The sequence below is a fragment of the Opisthocomus hoazin genome, chromosome 2 (genome assembly GCF_030867145.1).
Source record: "Opisthocomus hoazin isolate bOpiHoa1 chromosome 2, bOpiHoa1.hap1, whole genome shotgun sequence".
Classification (NCBI taxonomy): Eukaryota; Metazoa; Chordata; class Aves; order Opisthocomiformes; family Opisthocomidae; genus Opisthocomus; species Opisthocomus hoazin.
Genome location: NC_134415.1, coordinates 89613171 through 89635668, shown reverse-complemented (window position 1 = coordinate 89635668; position 22498 = coordinate 89613171). Strand labels below are relative to the sequence as shown.

General features: G+C 43.7%; 1 protein-coding gene across 3 annotated transcripts in view; it reads left to right on the top strand.

The window, feature by feature from the left end:
- The first annotated feature begins 372 nt into the window (after positions 1-372).
- ANKRD6 (ankyrin repeat domain 6) overlaps positions 373-22498 on the top strand; it is a 112757-nt gene continuing 90631 nt past the window's right edge. For 2 of the 3 annotated variants that reach the window (XM_075414372.1, XM_075414368.1), the window contains exon 1: positions 1157-1367. The gene's annotated coding sequence lies outside the window, so the exon portion shown is untranslated. Of the gene's footprint in view, positions 736-1156; positions 1368-22498 lie in introns of those variants that run through there. The other variant, XM_075414369.1, reaches the window with a different exon arrangement.

The window sequence follows — 22498 nt, the reverse complement described above, 5'->3', positions numbered from 1 at the left end:
AAAAAAAAACCATCCGGAAGAATACAAAATCGGCTGGCTGGATTGAAAAGGGTTAACGATAACTGAGCACGGGGAAAGGTCCCACTGACATCCACACCACCAAGGGAGCCGGTCTGCATCTAGGTTTGCAGGATCGTGACAGCGTCTCATCCTGCTTCTGCTAAAGGGGGAAAACTCCCATTAAAAGAGATTGGTGGCAGATCAGTGCCAAGAAAGCCATTTTCTGCGACATGTTAACGTCTTGTTTCTCAATCGTAATGATCAGAGACAAAGAAGTCCTGCAAACATTTACATATACGGGACTTGTTTAACATACAGCCTGTTACTCACATGAATACCTCCATTCCTACATCAGAATTTTACACAACATCAAGTAAAATAAAATTCCCCTGAAGTAGGCCCATGCTGAATACGGAAACGAGCAAACAAAACCGTAGCGTGAGGAACCACAACGCGTTTTCCCGTACTGTAGCAGTTCCCTTCTGATTTCGGCAGTGACGCCAGGCTGCAGACGAGTGCCGTGGCTTGGACGGAGCTACAAAGCTTCGCTGGGGTCAGAGGCGCGTGGGAACACAACGTCCGGGCAGTAAATCCTTCCCGCCGAGCCCCGAGGGTCGCGGCGTGAACCTGCCACGGTGCGACTATCGCCGCGGGACGACAAGTGCCGCGGTAGCTGTTTGGTGACGAACGCGCGAGCAGAATCCTCTGTGACCAGGTCCAAAGGAGAACGTGGAGGTCAGGCCCGCTCCGACCTCCCGCCCGCGCCTCGGGGGCCGCTGGCTCGCTCCCTGCCCCCCGAAGTCCCTGTTTGTGGCACTTCTGCTCCCACGCAAATTGCCGTGGGGCTTCCGCGGTCGAGCCGCGAAGGCGCTTCGGTTCGGGAGGGCGCCCGGCTCTCCCGGGGGCCGGGATCAAGGCCCGGCTCCCCCGCCCGCCGTTGGCTCCGCTCCCGCGCCGGTGGCGGGCAGGGCCGGGGCGGGTGGCCGTGGCCCCAGGCCTCCATCCCTCGGCGGGGGATGGCTGCGAGGGGGCCGGGCCGGGCCCGCCCTGTCCCGGCCCCTCGCCGGGGAGGGGCGGCCCGGTCTGGCGGGGGCGCTGCCCGCCCGCCCGCTGGGTGTCGCCCTCGCCGCGGGCACGGCGGCGGGGCGCGCGCGGCTGCCGTGAGGCGGGGAGCGGGCGGTGCGGGGCCGCTTGTGGCGGGGCTGCGGCTGCACCATCCGTGGGATCTGCCTGGTGAGCGATGGGAACCGGGCTCGGAGCCGCCCGTCCTGTTGCTGGCACCGCCTGAGAACTCCGCCGACAGCGCTTCCACCGGTTTTGCCGCCAACACCGGCTCCCGCCCTCTTCCCCCGCGGACCCCACGCGTGGTGAGTACGGCGGAGCTCCCTGCCCCTGGAAACCCGCGGCCACCCGGTGTTTCCCAGGGCGTCATCGGTACCTTCCCGGTCTTGTGGTTAGGTGTGAAGGGCTCGCTTGGTTTTCTGCCCGGTGTTCCTGCGACACGCGTGGCCAGAAGGACGTGTTGCCCGCTGCCTCCCATCCGCAGGGAGAAGCCCCGGAGGGATAGACCCCCCCCCCCCCCCCCCAGTCCTGGCAGGGGGGTCTGCTCCTCATTAGCTGCTGAAATGAACCTAAAATATCCTACCGCTGCTAAAGGAGCGGTCTGCTGGGCAGAGCAGTAAATCCACCTCTGCTCAAAGGCGGAGAAACGCCACAAAGATTAAATTCTTACGCGGCGTGAGTTAGGCATGGCCGAGACCCGCGAGTAGGACTGTCGGAGTACACGGCTTGTTCCGAGGAGAGTGTTGTTTACTGAACTTGCTTGCCTTCAATGTGGTATGTCTGGGTGTGCAGCTAGTTTTATATAACAACTTATTTTGGCAGGTTCAGGTTCAACGTATTGTGTAATCATCGTTCTCTAGGCACTTGGAAAGCAAAGTGTTTCTGGAGATGCAAGTTTGCGTCTCAGGATCGTCAGCTGGCGTTGCGGACCAGAAGACCCGGCGTAATGACACTGAGTCAGAACTTCTCAATGATTTCTGAGCAGAAAGTACTAGTTACGTCCGCTGCATGTGCCAAAACTACAGGTGGCTGGCTACGTACAGTATTAGGCGCCTGCCTTTAGATTTCAGTGAGTGCTTAAGGTCTATAGAAATCTTTATTTAGGTGCCTGGTATGTAGATGATGTATGCCTGTTTGTGTCAGTGAGGACCTATTAATCTGCAAGAATGGATAGTGATTCTGTAACGGTAGTAGTCTCATCGCTTCTCTCCCTGTTGTTTGTTTGAAGAGAAACGGTAATAAAATTCAGAAGTGGCTTTGTGATAGGACTCAGCTGGGAAAGTTTTCACTTTCCCCTGCTTCTTGATATTTACCCAGACAGTGGTGTCAACCTGATGTAGGAGACTGGCTTTGAACACTAGAAATTACATGATCGGTGAACGACTGATAAAAACAAAGTGATCAACCTCCTGACCATCCAGGTGCTTTTCTTCAGACTTTTTTGCAGAGCTGTTTTCTTTTCCAAGGAACAGAAACTGTGGGAAGGTGGCTCCACAAATGGGGCTCCAGTGTTTGCTGGTATTGTGTAGTTGCAGCACCAGGCTTAGCATTGTGCTCTGTCACAGGTGGCACGTTCTGGAGTCTGCACTGTCAGACTTGTGATGTTCTTGGACTTGATTAGGTGAGTGATATCTTAATGCATCAGGTACTTGTAGGGTAGGGTAATGAGTGGTTGAGCCTCGAGCTGTATTTCTCCATTTATCTTCAGCTTCACCTTTGCTTGACTTTGCCAGTTAGTCATTTTGTGATGTAAGGAAAAAACCTTGCTGCCTCTTACTCTCTAAATCTATATAATAGGACTAACAATATTTTGAATAGGGTGGCATAAAGATGAATGTTTGTAAAGCACTTCTAGGTTCTTAAATCAGTTATACCATATGACAACTATGTTTTATTTATTTATTCTCATTAGTTTCAGATTTGCAATTACTCTTTTTCCCTCAACAATTAGGACTTCAGATGAGCTCCCAGAGAACTCACAGCTGCATCTTTTCTTAGAGATACATCAGTGCAACATGTCACTAGAGGAAGTATTTTATTTAAAACCACAAATGAGGTACCATATTTCACTGGCAAGACTGGCCTAGGGAGATATTTGTCAAAGATATAAATGAATCGTAATTGCTTTGGGCAAATAAAAAAGTGAAAGAAGTAATTTTACAGAATCACAGAATGTTAGGGGTTGGAAGGGACCTCTGTGGGTCATCTAGTCCAACCCCCCTGCCGAAGCAGGGTCACCTACAGCAGGCTGCACAGGACCTTGTCCAGGCGGGTCTTGAATCATCTCCAGAGAAGGAGACTCCACAACCTCCCTGGGCAGCCTGTTCCAGTGCTCCGTCACCCTCAGAATGAAGAAGTTCTTCCTCATGTTCAGATGGAGCTTCCTATGCTTCATTTTGTGCCCGTTGCCACTCGTCTTGTCGCTGGGCACCACTGAAAAGAGTTTTGCCCCACCCTCCTGACACCCACCCTTAAGATTTTTATATGCATCAGATCAGCTCACAGTCTTCCTCAGGCTGAACAAGTCCAGCTCCCTCAGCCTTTCCTCGTAGCTCCTTTCATTTTGGCTCCTTTTGTTTATGAAGGAATGAAATATGTGACTTCTTCAGAAATGATCCAGCTGAAAACAGAAAGTGTAGAGCTGCCCTTTGAAAGACTGCAGCCCGTAACAGTATGGCGAGAGGCTAATTTGCTTCCCTGCCTCCTGTCCAGCTATGAGGACTCTACTTTCAAGCATTTCAGCATTTCACTTTTCTCTCTGCAAGTGCTATCGATACACTGTAACAAGCTGTCCTTCAGCAGTACCAGCTAACAGGGAGTGGAGTACTCAAGAGGCAAGTAAGCTTTTCCTAAGGGGTCTGCAAGCTAGCAATGGTATGCAAGAATATTTGTTATTATTTTACTCGGAAATTATTCTGGAGGCTTTTTCAACAGGGTGCCATCTAAGATGGGTGTATGGGTAGAGAATACGGTGTGGACGCTGTAGAGAATTATTGACATATTTATGAAAATCTGTGCTGTGCAAAGTTTCATCTGCTGAACGTGTCACTCCTTTAGTAACAAGGAGAAATGTGATAGGCTGAAGTACAGCCTTACTTGCTATGTAAATACCGGTTATTTAAGTTTCGTACCAGGATTTTGTGGGATCAAATTTGTGTCTAAATTAATTTTTTGTGCTACTTCGGGGGGGGGGGGGGGGGGGGAAACAACCTTCTAGTCAAAACTCAGATTACAGTCTGGTTGAATAATTACATGAGGCAAAGAAGAAACACCAGTTTCAGTATCTCTGACAGCTGCAGTTGCTTCTAGTGTCCGCTTAATTCTTTATAGTTTTCTCAGCTTCCTTCAGAGCATCTTAGGTATTAGTGATACCAGACAAAAGAGCTATTTGCTGTAGGTTTTTTTTTTGTTACTTTGGTGCTCAAAGGCTTAATATTTCTAAGGATTGGCAAAGGCAAAAATTGTTAATAGCAAAAAACCTATGTCAGCACATGATAGAGCATTATAATCTGATTAATTTCAAGGTTTAATCCTCTGTAAGTGTGACACTGGGGAAAAAATTAGTTTTTCAGCCATAAATTAAATAAGAAATACATATTTTTTAAAGCAACTATGTTTTTACATCTTGCTGAGAAATTCCATCTAGACACTTAGCTGAAATTGATCTAAAGACTCTTCGTCCTAACACTTCAAGAAGAAAAATACCTTAATTTCTGCCTAGTTGAGTTCAAACAAATGATTATGTGTGGGCCAGTTGCCATAGGCCTTAGAGTAATGAAAGAACTTCTTAAAAATTCCTGTTCAAGTTCAAATATATTTATTACAGGAATGAAATTTTTATGTATTATACAATGATAAGTAGTGGGAATTTAAATAAGCATGAACTTCAAATCTAGCTTTCTTTTCTACATATTGTAAGCAAACCAGTGTTTGTCATAGGTAATAACGTGCTTCTTGGTAATGTGATTACTTAGGAGGAGTACAAGAAGAGATGATTTTTGATTCAAATAGCAGTTGGTAACATTTAATTGATTCTAAAGCATTTTTTTTTTTTAGTCTGAGAACTTCTGGCCATGCGACAGCCCCTGTTTCTGACTCTGGGTTCTTGCACTTAAATTGTTTGTCAGTTTTCTATGTTTTGAGCTACACTGATGAAAAAGGGCTATTTAAATGATGGTATTATTGTTGTCATCTGTGCTTACCCAAACATGAATTTTATTATGAGTATAGCTTGTTAATATTTTCATTCAGAGATTGATTCTTTAACTGGTATTGAGTTTAAAAATCCATTTTTCAAGATAGTTTTCTTAGATGTGTGAATTCCTGTCGTATTTGTTGCATAGCTTTCAAATGCATGTGCATCTGGATGTTCTCTGTGTATGGCTTTCCTAGAGGACGTGGTCCATGACACAGTGATGCTGTGTATCCAAGGTGGTGCTAGTCTGGCCATACAAGTAATCCAAGCTGGTGCTAGTCTGGCCGTACAAGTATTTTTCTTGTTTTCTGGAAGTCTAACACAAGCCTTTGAGGTCCAGTTGCAGGTGTGCAGGTCTTGACAGCGGAGCAAGGAAGGATACTGTTGACATGCAGTAGTTTGATACCAGGGTGAAGAACGCTGTCAAAAAACCCACAACAAAATGAATAAATGTCAATTTAGGACATGTATGTGAGAAGTGTGTGATAAATGAAGCATTAAGGCTGCACAGGACTTGGCTGTTAAAAGAAATCTAGCATGTTACTACTAGTAGTTAATCTTGAGTGTTAAAAGAAATCTAACATGTTACTACTAGTAGTTAATCTTGAGTGTTGAAAGTGAAAGGTGTCCTGTGGAAACAGTCCTGTTGTGATCAATGAATACACTTTGGGTGGCCTAACTAATACTGCACAACTTGAATTCTTGCGTTATCCGGTTGTGGAGGGATTGTCTTGGTAGCCTCAGTGATGTACTTCTGATGCAATATGGAGTGCATAGCTAGCTCATGACATGGTGCAGGGCTGTAGATTGCTGCCTTGTTCTTGCACCGCTTTAATTTGTTCCCATAGGTCTTTGTCAGTGATCCTGCCCTGTGTGGCATGAAATTCAAGGTTCTTGCAATCAACATGAAGACTTTGTCAGCACTCATGTCTTCCTGTTTTATCCTCTGTGCCTCTCTCCTTTCTACTCCCCAGGCCTTCTGCTGGTCCTCCAAACCCTAGGTGCATCTCAGCTGAGCCACGGGGGAAGCTGGCTGTGACTGGGGATGGGATTTGGGCACATCTGTGGGAAGTGGTGGATGGAAGCATCTGGTGTGGATGCCAGGCAGAGGCTACTGCGGCTACGGGGTAGCTGGGGTGTGATGTACTGAGCATGGTTACCCTAGCAAGTCTGCCTTAATCCTGAAGAAAAATTTGTTTGGCCTTGTGCCAAAAAAGGCTAAGTTTTTTTATCTTACGTTGTGATGAAAAGCGTCTTTTGGAGTACTCTTGAAATCCTGAAATCTTACCTCCTTCAGATCCTGGTGTAAAAGCAAGCTTCTTCTAACAGTCTATCCCTTACTTTCCCTTTCTCTCTCATGACTTGCCTTCTTCCCCACCTAAACACCATTAGTTTTTGTGAGGTCAGCCACTGAAGAGAAAGTTTTTGGGTGCATGATCTGGCATGGTATTGGATGAAAGCATTTTCATCCGCACTATGGAAAATGCATTTGGATTTGATGGGAATGAACACCGTAAGGGTGTGCATCATTGTGTCCACATTGCAGTGGGATTGTTTTCTTTTCCAGTTTGAGATGCTGACTGCTCTAAGCCAGTCAAGACATATTTCCATTTGGTTTTATCTGCATCTGCAATGTGGCATCTTAGCAAGACCTGTGCTAGTCTATTTATATTGTGCTGATACACTTCTGAGTCAAAGTTCACTAAATTGTCTCAGATGGGTCAGTCACTGAGGAAAGTGCCAGCTTTATAAAATAAAAAAGCACCATGAATGTATGGTAATCATATGTCAGCTCAATGTTTGAGTTAACTTTTCGACAGTGATCACAGTGAATCATTTTAGGCATGTTTTACTTCTAGGAAGAGTTTGTACGTGCACTACAGTTGCAGAAATTGCAGCCGGTTCAGTCCTGAGCAGGACATGATCTTTTTGTGATATCACTGCTGTCTCAAATGATTACGCTAATATCTGCAAGGCGTACGCGTTGCTTAAGTCAGTTCATTAGTGTGTTGTAAAGCTTACATATCAGTAATTTTCCCTGTTTTTCTTTCTGATAATTTCTGTGATTAGACTGCGTCTGGCTGAAGTCTTTTGAGAGGATTTAGGGATGGGAGGCTGGGGCTGGTCTTTCTTCTGGCTGTGGAATTATCTGCCTGCCATCTGCAGTCTTTCAATTGACATTATTGTTCTGGTTTAAATCCAGATTTTGAAAGTACAGCGCTTTCTTATCATTTTGTCTTTTCCAGACTTTACAGCAGCTTCTGATTTCTTGCAAGTATGTTTTTTTTCATAGCTTTTCACAGCTTCTGTATAAAATCAGACCTTGCTCTTTTCATGTGCCTTTTTTTTACTCTAAGTATAAGTGGTATTGGTCTCGAATCTTTACATTCTTCCTCTTTTGTTATACTGTGATACAAGTTCAGCCTTTGACTAGCCCCCAAGATCTAAAATTTACATGAGTGGAAGCACAAGAAGTTCGGAAAAATTCCTGTTGGCAGCAAAACTGCTGAAGTATCTATCTGTCTTCAATGGCATGTTTTTCCATTGAAGAGTGCCAGATGATGGAGTTGTAGGTGGATGTCACAGCAGCTGTTGCCGACCAGCTTGTTTTTTCATTTCGGAGTCTGAAGGTAGTTACATTAAGAATAAATTTTATGCTTTAACTCGTATCATGTTATCATTTTTGTGTGCTGTCATGTGGTGTCCTACAGGTAAATATGAGTCTCTGCCCAAAAAACGTGGTAGCATGGAAAAAGCTCAGAGGCAAGATGCAGTTGGATGTCGTTCTTACTCCTTCCCCGGTGTTATGCTGCCTGCCTAAGCCTGGTTTAGGTTCTCTTAGACGTGCTGAAATCCAGTCTCTGGACTTGTCAGGGTTATGTCAGATGTCCCTCCAGAAAGAGATTGTGGAGGATCAGGGGTTCCAGCCCTTTGACAGATATAAATCTGCTTCAGCACAGGAGCTGGTACCCCAGTCTTAATGTGCAATGCTTTGTTCTAGAGGTGTGCTAGTTTCCTCCAGGAAAGGCAGTTCAGTATGCTTGAATGCCCAGCATTAGTGCAGCTATGGTTTAAGTCTATCGATACGAATGGGAGACTCTAGTATGGAGTAAGCTGAAGTGTGAATTTAAAGTACAGTATTTTGTTAATGAATAATCAGCTACCAAGTTGGATCCTTTTGTTCCACCATAAGATTGCACTTAATCAGTTTGGAGAAGCCTAGGTTTAAGAAATCCTGATGTGGCACGCACTGGGTAAGGCCGTCATCCATTTTACTTTCTCTGATGTTTTGATGGGCAAGTGGAGATGTCTCTGCAGATGGATAGCTTAGTTACCAGTATGCCTGATAAAGCAGGACTGGATTTGGGGTGAATGAGGACAGCTCAGTTAAGAGAGGGGGTTGATATTAGCTGTCTTAGTTGCTACTAGCTTTGAAGTAAGCTAGAGAAAATCTAATTTATTTAAATTCTAATAATATAAAGAGCTTTCAAAAATTTACCAAGTAATATAGATACTTTTGACATAGCTTGGAAAACCAGAGTGCCTAACATTAGCTGCTTCTCTGCATGGCCGTCGTCACGAATCACATTATTTCAGTCAACCTGAAGGCAGGGAGAGGTGGACATCTCTCGCTGCCTAGGACAGGACTGTCCATCTGGGAAGATTTCGGTCAGTTCTTCCTGCACGGTGGCCAACGGCTGAGCAAATCACCTGCCTGCAGTTGTGATAAGCCTGATTTGGAGGTGTGGGTGAACACTTTCATGGTCAGTCTGGCTAATTCTCACCTCTGTTACCTTGGCTGCATTTCATTTGCAGGGAAAGATGGCTTATATTCTCCTTAATGCCTTTTACTGTTTTAGGGCATCCATGTCAGGACTCTTTCAAGCTGAGGGGGGAACCTGAGTGAGTGGGAAACAGGCTGAGAAAACCAGAGGAGAAAGGCTAGGAAAACCACAGCTTGAAAATTGCTTTATGAGGAGAAGAGCCATTTCTTCTCACTTGTTTTGAGCCTGAGATCTGCTGGTTTAATCTGATGTCTTCTAGTATTTCTCCAACCTGACTTTCCTCTTCTTAATTGTGTCCTGCCTTTGATTGTCTTATGCTCTCTTTCCTTGAAACTTTTCTAGTTTTGCCGAACCTTTTCCAAGAAGAGAGGGCCAGAGTTACAACTTTCAGGATACAATTGAACTTTTTAGACAGTTGAATAAAGGTGCTTTTGGTTGTATTCTCTGCAGTAACAATTTTTAGGACTGTCCCTGATTTTTAACTGTGCTGATGCTTTCATAAGAACAATCTACTATAAATCCAAGATCCTATTCCTGAATCATTCAGAGCTCATCATTATGCATATGAAGTTGAGGTGGTTTTTCCCACCATGAATACCAATCTGTGTTTAAATGGTATTGAATTCTGCCAGCCATTTTACTGGCTGGTTATTTGGTGTCATTAAGTCCTTCCATATCTCTTTGCAGTCAGTACTTGCCTTTAATCTGAATAATTTGGTATTATCAATGAGTTCTGTCATTTAACTATTGTAACCTTTCCCTGTCCCGCTGTGATTCATTAGTGGATATATTGAACACAATATATTCCTAATGCAGATGGCTGTGGGGCTGCAGGGTTAGTATCCCTCCACTGTGAAGACTGACTGCTTTTTCCTTGTACCATTTATTTCCTGTCTAGCTGGTTCTCTATACAGATGAGGGCTTCTGTTATTCCATAGCTGCCTAGTTTTTATAACATTGATTTTTAATTCTTTTTTTTTAAGCAGCCTTCCTTCATTTGAGGGTAATCTTTGGGGATTGGACACAAGTTACTGTGGTTTGAGGAATAATTTTACATCAGCGAAGCTGTGGTAACAGGCTGCGTGCAAACTCACCACAAATGTGAAGGAGCTTAATTTAAACGTCTGTCTTGTGTCCAGACAGTCAGCATTCAGCTCTAACTAGTCTACATTGCAATCACATCCCAGCTTGCTTCATAAAAAAATTTTGAGTTTCACTATTCTGTTCAGGATTTAGTTTTGGTCAAAGAGTGCCCTGGGTGAGTTTGTTCAGCGGGTCTCAAATAAAACTGTTTAGAGTAACTGTTGTGGGTTTGCGTGGCAAGGTTTTGTTAGCGGGGCGAGGCAGATTGTCCCCTGCAGTCCATGGAGGTCCACAGTGGAGCAGATCTCCACCTGTAGCCCATGGAAGGGACCCCATGCCGGAGCAGGTGGATGCCTGAAGGAGGCTGTGACCCCATGGGGAGCCTGTGTTGGAGCAGGCTCCTGCCAGGACCTGTGGCCCCATGGAGAGAGGAGCCCATGCCAGAGCAGGTTTGCTGGCAGGGCTTGTGACCCCGTGGGAGACCCATGCTGGAGCAGCCTGTTCCTGAAGGACTGCACCCCGTGGGAAGGACCCATGCTGGGGCAGTTTGTGAAGAGCTGCAGTCTGTGGGAAGGACTCATGTTGGAGAAGTTTGTGGAGAACCGTCTCCCGTGAGAGGAACCTTCACGCTGGAGCAGGGGCAGAGTGTGAGGAGTCCTCCCCCTGAGGAGGAAGGAGCGCAGAGGCAGAGACAACATGTGATGCACTGACCATAACCCCCATTCCCCATCCCCCTGCGCAGCTCGGGGGAGGAGGTAGAGAAACAGGAGTGCAGCTGAGCCCAGGAAGAAGGGAGGGGTAGGGGGAAGGTGTTTGAAGATCTGGTTTTATTTCTCACTATCCTACTCTGATTTGATTGGTGATAAATTAAACTCCCTTTTCTCCCCAAGTTCAGTCTGTTTTGTCCGTGACAGTAATTGGTGAGTGATCTCTCCCTGTCCTTGTCTCGACCTTCGAGCCTTTCATCATATGTCCTCTCCCCTGTCCAGCTGAGGAGGGGGAGTGATAGAGCGGTTTTGGTGGGCATCTGACATTTATCCAGGCCAAACCAAAACAGTAACTCACTTCTGCTTCTCATTCTTCCTACTTATCAGACCAGGTTGACTATTGCTACGTTTAGGCCTCCCTTGCTTACTCAGAAAGTATCCAGTCTTTTCTCAGTGAGAATTTTACACTTTGTTTATCTGGAAGCAAGATGGGACCCAGTGGAAGAAGTGAATGTCAGAATTAAGAGAGTGGTGTGAATACTCGTAGCAAGTAGCATGCCACACTAAAAAGTCGAAACAGAATTTGCAGGTATAAGCTCTGGTTGTTGGCAGAGTTTCTTAACTGAAAAAAACCTGTTTTTAAAAATGATTCCCAGATTCATTGTGTACCTACAGAAGTAACTTCAGTCCGAAAAACCAAACCCCAACCTTTTTCTGCCTCCTCTTAGTTCTTCCTTATCCGTGCCCACCAACACATGTGCTTGAAAAGTTTAAAATTAATCTTCTGTGGTTCCACACTCCATTACTCTTTCAGAGAATCTAGCCTTTCATGTCTGTAAATGTGCAGACATACAAATGAGGATGTTGCTGCTTCAGTCATTAGAATCACGTCAGGTTTTTCTTCTTTTTGTTTTTAATCCTCAAAGTGGAATACTTGTCATGGAAACTAGAAGTATATTTTATTCAAAATCTAACATTCAGAATTTGGATGCATGTATTTCAAGCTTATAAGAATAATTTTTTTTGAAATATTGTATTAATATGAATTTGCTTTTGTATCATATGTGGTTTTGTACATCCAGCAAGTGTCTGAATATAATTACATGGGATGAGCTGTTTTTTGTAACACACAGGCAAACCAACAAAACAGGAAGTGGTGCATTCAGTAGAACTGAGCACAGTACTTAAAAAAAAATTTAAAGGTTTGTTTGTTCTCTTTCTCATAATTTGAAATTAAGAATCCCTCCTTGACTAAGCTGAAGCGAGTGTTGAGCGACTCATTAGGCTGTGGTGTAAAGCTGGTTTTACTTGGGACCTGGTCTCAGTTTCCCAGAGATGAAACAAAGAGTGTCAGTGAAATGGAAATATTGCTGTGTCTTTCAGTCCCCTGTAGCTTTCATGAAGCGCACAGTTACACTGCCTTGGTGGAAGAAACACCAAATGCACATTTCATGTAAGCTAAGCTAGGGAGCATTAGCAGAGTAGAGTGATACTGTGCTGGAATTTCTCAGCACACTGTTAAAGGACATAGAATCATAGAACCATAGAATGGTTTGGGTTGGAAGGGACCTTATAGATCACCCAGTTCCAACTCCCCTGCCAGGGGCGGGGACACCTTCCACCAGACCAGGTTGCTCAGAGCCCCATTCAACCTGGCCTTGAACATTGCCGGGGAGGGGGCAGCCACAGCTTTTCTGGGCAACCTCTTCCAGTGCCTCACCACCTGTGAAGTCACTCATTTTCAGGTGATGTCAACCTCATAGTAAAGAATTTCTTCCTAATATGTAATCTAAATCTACCCTCTTTTAGTTTAAAATCATTACTCTTTGTCCTATCACTGCAGGCCTTTGTAAGGTATGCTCAACAGTGTTTCACATTAAGATCGTCGATTTTCCTCTTATGCTAGGGAGATGTATACCGTCATCCTCCCCGAAATACGAAGATTTTTAAATTCATTAACCATACAGGCAGTGTCTCAGTCTGATTGTTATTAATAAAATCACATTGTAAATTTTAGTACAGCAGGCAAGCATCTGTTGCATGTCTGTGCTTTTTACTTGTAAAACAACAAGCAAACCTTCACTTGATTAGTTCTCAAGCTTCAGATCTTGAGTATGAGTATTCACTCTTCTGCCATCAGAGAAGTTTCTTGTGGTTTGTGTATCTTAAACTTACTAGTTCTCCAAATATACATGGCCTTTCAAGAAAAACAGGACAGGACGGAAGTGTCTAATGCAAAAGATAGCAGATTTTACCAAGTACCATTAAAAAATCACTTCTCTTATGCTCTGCAAATGGTATTTTCAGGCCTTGCTTAATTAAAGTTCAAGAATAAAATGATACTAAAATAATTACTCTTCTTTTAACAAAATTTTCTTGGTTTATACTTGAATAACAGTATTGGCCATAGAGAGGTAATTATCAACAACTTGTGTCTAGTAAAATACTGTTTTAAATTTTATATATATATATATATATATAAAATAAAAAAAAAATAATACTGTATTAAATCTCAGAAGGGTAGACCTGAAAAACAAAACCCACAACTGGTCTTTGCATTATTAGATAGTTTAAAGATGAATGCCTATTATCCTGGGCTTTTTTAAAATTAATTTTTATGCTGTATATTGTAACAGTAATGCTGGATCAAAACTTGATTTCCCTACTTGTGTGACTGGTCTCATTTAATTCAATGGCTGTTTACGTGAATAAGACTCAAAGAATGTGGCTTTGTGTGAAAAACATCCTCCCAGAGGGAGTTGTAGTATGCTTAAACTTAATATAAAAAAACAAAAACAGAAAAGATAAAAGAAGGAAACCAATGTTTGTGTTTCCTTGTCTCATTGTATAATGATTTTCAGTGAAGTTTCATATTGCATGAAATTAAACCTGTAGCCAAGATGATATGATATTGGACAATTTTTATAAGTCATCATGCAGGTCTGTGCTGTTGAAACAATAGGCTGAGTGTTTTAAGGTGCAGATAGCCTGACTGAAATAACATGTGTTGCAAAAGAAGTTGCAGTGCATTTTCAATAGAGAACGTTCAGCAGAGAGATACTTGTCGACTCTGCACGGTATGCTGCAGTCACGGGAGTAGTTAACAAGATAAAGAAAATCTCAGCTTTATTTCTGTTTACAAAACTGGCCTTTCTGGAAGGACTGGAAAAAAGGATTACAAATAACATGATATGTTTGCCTTCTCTTTCTTCCTCTCCTTTCTGCCTCCCCGTACTGAGGCAAAGATAAATGGGAAGACTCACTGTAAAAGCAGCACTAGAGTAAGTCCTCCTCTTCCGTAGTTTTCTCCCTCTGTTTTATGCACTATTGAGAGCTGATGGCTGTGTGGCAACGCAGCTCCTGTGATAAGATATGATTCAGTCCTGTAGTACCAACAGAGCAAAACTGTGCTGTAACTCTTCCTTAATCATGTTACAGCAGCCACTAGTCCAAGGATGGATCGACATAGTTCAGGAGTGAAGTTTGATCTTGTCTGCACTGAAATGGCAACATGTGTTTTACCCATATTAGGCCACTCCTGTGGTTTTAAGATAGTGTATATGACCTCAACCTTTTCTCTGTTTCATTTTCCCATGCAGAATTCCTCTTCATCTTGTGCCACTTCCAAAAGCTTCTCTGTATTGTTCCTCACCTTTGTCTTTTCCCCTCTTTTGTCCTAGACTTAGTCTCCACCCTCCTTGATCTGAGAATCATCTGGTTTTCTTTGATCTGTTCCTCATCCCTTACAAATCTCCTGTTTTTTTGCTAGTTGTGCTCCTGACAGTAGTTAATGAGTGCTAAGTCACCACTTTGAACCTAGACAAGCCGTGAATAAAGCAAAAGGTAGTTTTACAAACCTTTAAAAAAGAGTATGTAAGAGCGTGAAAAAAGATCTGTGTCCCTCTCCCATGCTCTTCCAGGTGCTCTTTACCAGATTGGTTGTTGTGACATGTCTTCTGAGGCTTTTTAAAAGCACTATATTTGGAATTTTCTTCCTCATCCTCTCTTCTAGGCTTTATCTGTCTCAATGTGCAATCTCATTTTTTCTGCTTTCACTTCGACTTTAGTAATGTTTGGGTCTTGGGGCATATTTTTCCATCTCTGACTTCTTTGTCTACTCCAACATCAACAGCTTGTGGGCTTTTCTGGTTGCTCTTCCAGCTTTGTTAAGCTTCCAGTCCTTAGCAGTACCATGTTTTGTTAGTAACACTGGTCTACTGTGTTCCTTGGTAGGAGTGGTGGTGAAGCAGTATCTGTTTCTAACTTATTGGAGAGGCACTGCCACCTCCTTGCGATTTTTGTTGGTTTTTTTCTGTATGTTGTAAAAGTGAAAATGGGATCTCTCTGGAAAGAGTGTCCTAGAATGTGAGAGGGAAGGGGGCGCTGAGGTTCATGACAGGAGGGAAGCAGAAGGGCAGGTGGAAAATCCTGCCTGATTCTGGGAACACGGTCCAGGAGCATGATGTCCCTGTAGCATGATCCGGCCCTCTCTATTATTCCTTCATCAGTATGGGGTTTTTTTTGTTTCATATTTCCATTCAGGACCTGGGCAGCCTTGGTGGTCAGATAATGTGAATATTCTCCGTGTGTTAATGTTATCCTGCACAAGCTGGCATCTTGTGAAAGTGTGGAGGAGACTCAGATATGCTGAAATTTCAAAATATTTATGAACTATAAAGCAGGTACACTGAACTGCATGATCCTTTTCAGTACTCAAAATAAATAACAGAATCACAGAATGTTATGGGTTGGAAGGGACCTCTGTGGGTCATCTAGTCCAACCCCCCTGCCGAAGCAGGGTCACCTACAGCAGGCTGCACAGGACCTTGTCCAGGCGGGTCTTGAATATCTCCAGAGAAGGAGAGTCCACAGCCTCCCTGGGCAGCCTGTTCCAGTTCTCCGTCACCCTCAGAGGGAAGAAGTTCTTCCTCATGTTCAGATGGAACTTCCTGTGCTTCAGTTTGTGCCCATTGCCCCTTGTCCTGTCACTGGGCACTACTGAAAAGAGTCTGGCCCCATCCTCCTGACACCCACCCTTCAGATATTTATAAGCATACATAAGGTCCCCTCGCAGCCTTCTCTTCTTCAGGCTGAACAAGCCCAGCTCCCTCAGCCTCTCCTCATAGGACAGATGCTCCAGTCCCCTCATCGTCCTCGTAGCCCTCTGCTGGACTCTCTCCAGTAGCTCCTCATCTTCCTTGAAGTGGGGAGCCCAGAACTGGACAGAGTACTCCAGATGGGGCCTCACCAGGGCAGAGTAGAGGGGAAGGAGGACCTCAAAGCATCTGTTTTTGGCTGTAGACAAATTAGAAACATAAGGAGACTGAACTGGATACAACAAATAGCATTGTCCTCCATGGTTCCTACCAGTGGCTGACCGAGGAGGTGCTTGCACTAAGGGATCCCGACTTTACCACGATACAGTAGCCTGGCCTCTGTAGTAAGGCTTTTCCAAACTTTCCTTTCTTCCAAGCTGTGGGAAACCTGCAAAGCATTAAGAGGCTGAGTCTTTAAACACAGCTTCAGTTCCCAGAGAGACGGCTTCCAGTGCAGGGTTGCTCCCTGGGGTTCCTGCAGGACCCACGAGGGTGCAGGAAAAGGTGGGGGAACAGGGAGCGGGGAGGGGGAGTGGGGGCATGTATGTTCCCTTTGCACTCTCAGCTCGCTGTACTTGACCCAAGTACAATATTTCTGGGTGATGAGGCTGTGACTTCTTGTGCATAGCCATTAGGGCAGAGTCTTCACCGAGAGCTGAGATTCTGTCCTGCAAGAGGAAGAGCTTTCAAGAGATGCAGTGTCTGTAGCATAGACTCTTTAATCGCCTAAAATGACATTAGTGGTGTTCCTTTATATCTGTGTGAAGAGCCTGCTGGTGGGGGAAATTTTTATTTTACCTGGTTGGTCATCACATTTAGATGCAGCAGATGGCATGTGTCTGACAAGTGCCCTATAGTAAGAGAGTAAACGCAACAGGAATATACCCTAACCTCTCCGTATTTTCTTAGGTCTTTTGTAACATCAAAGCACCCTTGTGCAATGCTTATTGTAGTCACCTGATGCAAGATCCAGGGTTTTGTGGTACCTGCTTTCTTCTGTTGCTCCTATGCTTGTACAGCTGGCAAGATTCTCACGAGGTACACGGAAGAGCAATGTGATGTTCAAGGTGAGTTGTGTTAATCGAGCTTGTAGCCTGCACTGAGAGAGGTTGCGCAAGATTCACTTGTCACGTGGCCTGAAAGTACTTTGTGTCGACGCACAGCTTTTTAAAATTAGTTAATTGAGATCCTGCTTTGCAATGTAAGTAGAATAGGACAGGAACATAGGATTTTGATTATTTTGAGCTGGGTGTGGAGGCATTCCTCATGAGGCAAATGCTGAACTGAAGGTAGCGGACTGTTGCTCTGCATGGCCTTACCCTGCCAGAACAAATGAAGAAGGATGTTTTGGGAAGCGCGCTGTTTGATGGACTGGAACAAAAGAGCCCTGGGGTAGGGAACCATGAGTCAGACTTTTGTTACCTAATTGAGATTCCTAGCACTGGACTCCTGCATGATGTGGGGAAGAGTCTTCTGCAGAACTTCCAGAGAATTTAGGAAGTATTAAAGAAAGCGTAGAGGGTGCCCACGACGCACTGAGAGCTCTTTCAGCTCCATGTCTGCCATGGGATCAGGCAGAGGCATCAGGATTTCCGAAGTATTGTCTGTCATGACCTGTATGGAGATTACCCACAAACATCACCTATACAGATAATGCTGTGAAGGGCTGCTTGACCATCCATCAGCCAGAAAAGATCCAAAAAAAAGAGCTCCACTGCTAAGCATCAGCTGTTGAGTAGTATTACAGCCTCATAGGAGGATTAAGACTACTTTTTACAGATACAGTTTCTTATCATAATCTTCATTCTGGGAGAACTTGGAGCATGTCTGTATCTGCGTGGCATCTCACTCTTCCTGTCCCTAACCATTTGTTGATAATGGTGAGCGCATTAAGCACCAAAGTCTTGTTTCTCTGGGGAATCAAGTTCCCAGTCCAGTCTCACGAATCCAGAAATCGTTGACCTTGTCAACCTTTTCCCAGTTTTTAATTACTTCAGACATCTGCCTTCCACCCATACTCTGTAATTACCTAGGGGTAAAGTTAAGCTGTTGCTTTCTGTTGTTCAAAGCATCCAGTGGGAAGGGCTTCAGAAAACCTTCAGACTGATATAGGACATAAAGCATGCGTATGTTCCCTCTCTGTAGTGATACCGTGAAAAGCTGGAACTGAAGACTCAATAGTCGGCAGACTATTAAGCAGGTATTCTTTATTGTGGCGCCGGGCACACTGGGGATCTCTCCTCCAAACATGTGCACCGAAGAGACACAGTTACTAGGTATTTATGCTATGTTAACATACAAATTAATGACCACCTGAAGTGATAACATCCCCTACATGATACATTTGTTACATTTACAGTTATCAATAGTTTACAAGTCCCATCCATGTGCTTTGTGAGACTTTGTGAAAGGATATGTTTCTTCTGGTTCATAGCAACCACCCTGGTGGGTGATTTGTTACACCAAAGCAGGTTATTCACTGATTTGAAAAATAAGAGCGAACTGATTTTTCAGGTAGTAATTGCCAAGTTTATTTCTCTGTACAGGATAATTCCGATGATGGTATTTTGTCTTTGCAGCTTTAGTGATAAACCCTATTTCAGTTTCAATTCTTCTTCTTTGCATTAACTGTATTATCTTTTTGTTTCAGTAACAAAACCTTTAGGAATTACAAATCCAAATGTAACCCTATTGTACTTATCATGGTCATGGCACTCACTGTTATGTCCTTTAGTCTGATGCATTAAAAACCTCACTGGTGCCCCTCTTCTCAACTACCTGTGTTTATTTTACATCTTGTGAAGTACCAGTGAGAACGTTGTGCAAGACAGGTCTGAGCATTACAGCATTGCATCCTTGGATATGAACAGTTGATGAGGAAGATGAACTTTGATATACCTACTAGAATTATTGATTTAGCTGTGTTTGCTGCAGAGAAATTGCCTGGCTTTGGTTTGGGTCAGATCTCCTCAGATGTGCGTGGGGGAGAACATTGCTGCAGTACCATTTCTTCTTCAATAGTTAAACAGCTCAGGGCCGATTGAGAGGGAGTGGAGTGTTTCAGGCTCTGTGCATGGAACACTTATGGTCTGGTCCTCGTTGACCTGGTGGTTGTGTCTTTGTTTTGTCAAATGCTTGAATACGTAAAATCATAGAATCGTAGAATGGTAAGGGTTGGAAGGGACCTAAAAGATCATCTGGTTCCAACCCCCCTGCCATGAGCAAGGACATTTTTACAAGTTTCTGATTTCTAACATAGCTACCCAGTTTATTCATCTAGATATGCTTATCTAAAAATCATAAATCTGTATTGTGTGAGTCAATGAATATATTTTAGATGGATCACAGAATCGCAGAGTGGTTGGGGTTGGAAGGAACCTCTGGAGGTCATCTGGTCCAACCCCCTGCTTGGGCAGGGCCACATAGAGCTGGTTGCCCTGGCTACTCAGTTTCCTTGCAGTGTTTTGTGTCGGTTTTATATATATCTATATGTTTGAATGTTCTGTATCTTAAAATGAATTAATGCACCTGTATCTTAAGGCTCTGTAGTGCTTAAGAAGGCTATTTTAACCTCTTTTTGGTTGAAAAATCATTGCAAGTTTTGCAATAAACAGTGCTCCATTAGGCAAGATCATATGTCAATTTTGGTACTGTACATTCCCTAAAAACTGCCGATAATGGGTACACAGATGGCTTGATTTAACAGACTGGTTCATAAGCATGACTGAGCAGGGTGGAGCTGGAGGGGGCTGGCAGAGAGATTTCTCTCAAGAAGTAATTCTACAGGCAATATATGTTTTTTCTGGTTTAGGATGTTACTTAATAATTGGTGTCTGAAGTATTTGAATGTGAGGGTGTTGGAAAGGACTGAGACCTTGGTGAGCAATTTCAGTTTTGCTGATCCCATGCAGAAGGTGTAATGAGAGCAAGCATGGCGTGAGGTGGGTCAATGCAGCTGAAGGCCTTTTGCAGATAATTCTTTAAACCTCTGTCGGCAAGGTTATTCACACGATGCTGGGACTGTCTTCAGAAATAAATGTGTCTTGTGTAAACTAAACTTATTCCTGGACCCTCAGGTTGTGACATCTGAGTCAGCAAATGTGTCCCACTAATATATTCAGCCCTGTATGTTTTGATGAAGCAAAGATCTTGTACCAAAACCCTGCTGCTGTCATTGTGGTGCAGCCTGTCCCAGCGCATGCCTTTTCTCAAGCGTAATCTCCTCTTCTCCCCTCAAAATCTGCAATTGTAAAGGTCCTACTGGCATGTCAGCACACGTCTTTGGAGAACCCGAGGGGTGTTTTTAATGAGAATAGCTTCAGAATTCCTGGCTTGATTTATGAAGAAAAGAGAAAAACAAATCACAGAAAGAGTATTCTCTTACCTGTTAAAATGTTTTCCTTTTACTTAATGGTAATATCAGCTTAACTTTTGCAGATGCAAATTGAATAACCAAATGTTTACCTGTTTTCCACTTAGAAGTATAGACTCTTTCTCTGCTTAAACGAAATACAATCCGAGAGAGAGGGAAGTGGAAAGGTAAAGGACTACAGGACTAGACGTCTTTGTTCTAAATCATGGAAGAAATAAACACTCAGGACTTCAGAACTGGATGTTTCCTGCAAAAGTTTTCCTGTAATTTGTCTGTGAGAAACGGAGCTGAAAATATTTTTAGCAGTTTGCTGAACTGTTCTAAGGAGGTTTTTGTAACTTGTACAAAGTGAGACGAACAAGGCAACAGGTCTTTGCTTTTAGTTGCTGTTCATCAACCCAGCTGGGTTAATGTATGCACTTCATTTTTTTGTTTCTTTTTGAGCAAGGCTTTACGTTACAGCCAAGTAAGGCAAGTACATTCATTCTGCATTATTTGTATTCATACATTCATGAACATAATTCGTATTCGTAGTCGTGTTTGTAGGTATAGAAAACCACTCCAGCGCATGCTGAGGACACCAATTACAACAGGTGCCCTGAGTCTTACCTGCATCTACGTTGCCTTGCAGAAAGTGCCAAACCTGTTCTCATTTGTGCTGCACCCAGCCAGTAGACATCGCTTCTCACTGTTCGGTAACACCTCCCTCTCCTTCCCCCCCTCCAAAAAAACCCAAAAGCTTGACTCCCAACATTCCTGTCATGTCTTACAAATATTTGTGTAAGTCCTTGGCGAGAAGCAGACTCCGTTCCTCACCGCTAGCCAGTCGGCTTCTGCTGCCTTGTGTTCGTGTTTCTTCCAGCGCTTATTCCTGTAGTTCAAGTACCAGAGGAGGTGTGTACCGTGGTTTTAAAACCCCTGAATACAAGTCCTGTGGATCATTAGCATAGGCAAGTAGCATGAGAGAATGTAGAGGCGTGGGGTGCTGCTGGATATTTGGTTTTCCGTGGCTTTTATTTAAAAAGGAGATTAAATATGAAAAACCGTAAGAAATTAATGCTGTGGTGTAAACCTGAGAGACGTCACCGGGTATGTGTTGCTCTGTGGGACGCATGCCTGCTGCGGGGCGCAGGACAAGCAGTGGCTGGCCAGGGCTCAGGAGAGGTAAGAGTGTGCGTTTGTGTGGAAGCCGTGACCTGGAACCCAAGAGCAGGCTTGCACCACCGGGAACAACGGTTGACTAATTCTGGCAGTTCCTGCCCTCTCTATGATTTACTTTTCAGCTTTAGTGTTAAATTAACTCCTTCAGGGCAAACGTGTTCCATAGGTTTCTTGTTGCACTCCTAAACTGACACATTAATCAAAACCAGGATCATTTTCTGTACGCCCATTTCTTTTACTGTATTCTGTTGCATGAATTTGCACTGCGCATAAATCTGGAAAAAATGTGTTTCAGGATTTTTGTTTCCTCATTTTAATACCTATCACTGTAGTACTGTACCAAGGGATTAGATCTCTGGGGAAATTTCTTTGTGCTATACTAATGACGGTCAATTCACATCATTTTAGATCCAGGGAATGGAATAATAACCAAGATTTTTGCCCCTCATCTGATGCTGAGCAGAGCTGCCTCTGGAGGTGCAGGTAAGAGGTTCTTTGAGAGGAGACTGGCACTCTGGTGCAAAGGTTGCCCAGATGCCAGGTCCAATACTCCTTGCTGCTGGTGGTTCTGCAGACTTTCAGTCTCTTAACTGGTTGTTGTGACTTTGAATCAAAGCGAGCAAGAGCAATATTCTTCTCATAATAATGATAGTAAAACCTCCTGAAACTTCTGAAGTGAATTTCTGTGTATCCTCATTCTAGAAGGTCTGTTAGTAAATCAACGTGCAGTCTAGCAAAGGAGGAAACTTTTCCAGTAGAACTTTTCCTAAGCAGATGAAAATACAGATCTGTAGGTCCAAGTCTCCAAATCCAGTTAATATAAAATCTCAAATGCCTTATAAAAGAACCGCTGCAAGTCTGCTGATGTTAAATTACAGGTATTGTTCTCTTGTGTAAAGAGTTTCTCTATATTACTAGAGGTACCAAATTAGAAAAAGTAGAAAGAAAACTCTGCTCAGCGAGGTGACAGTCCTGCTCTGCTTGATGGTTCTGGCAGAAACTGCATTTCGTAGGATAGGAGCTGGATCGATTTCAGA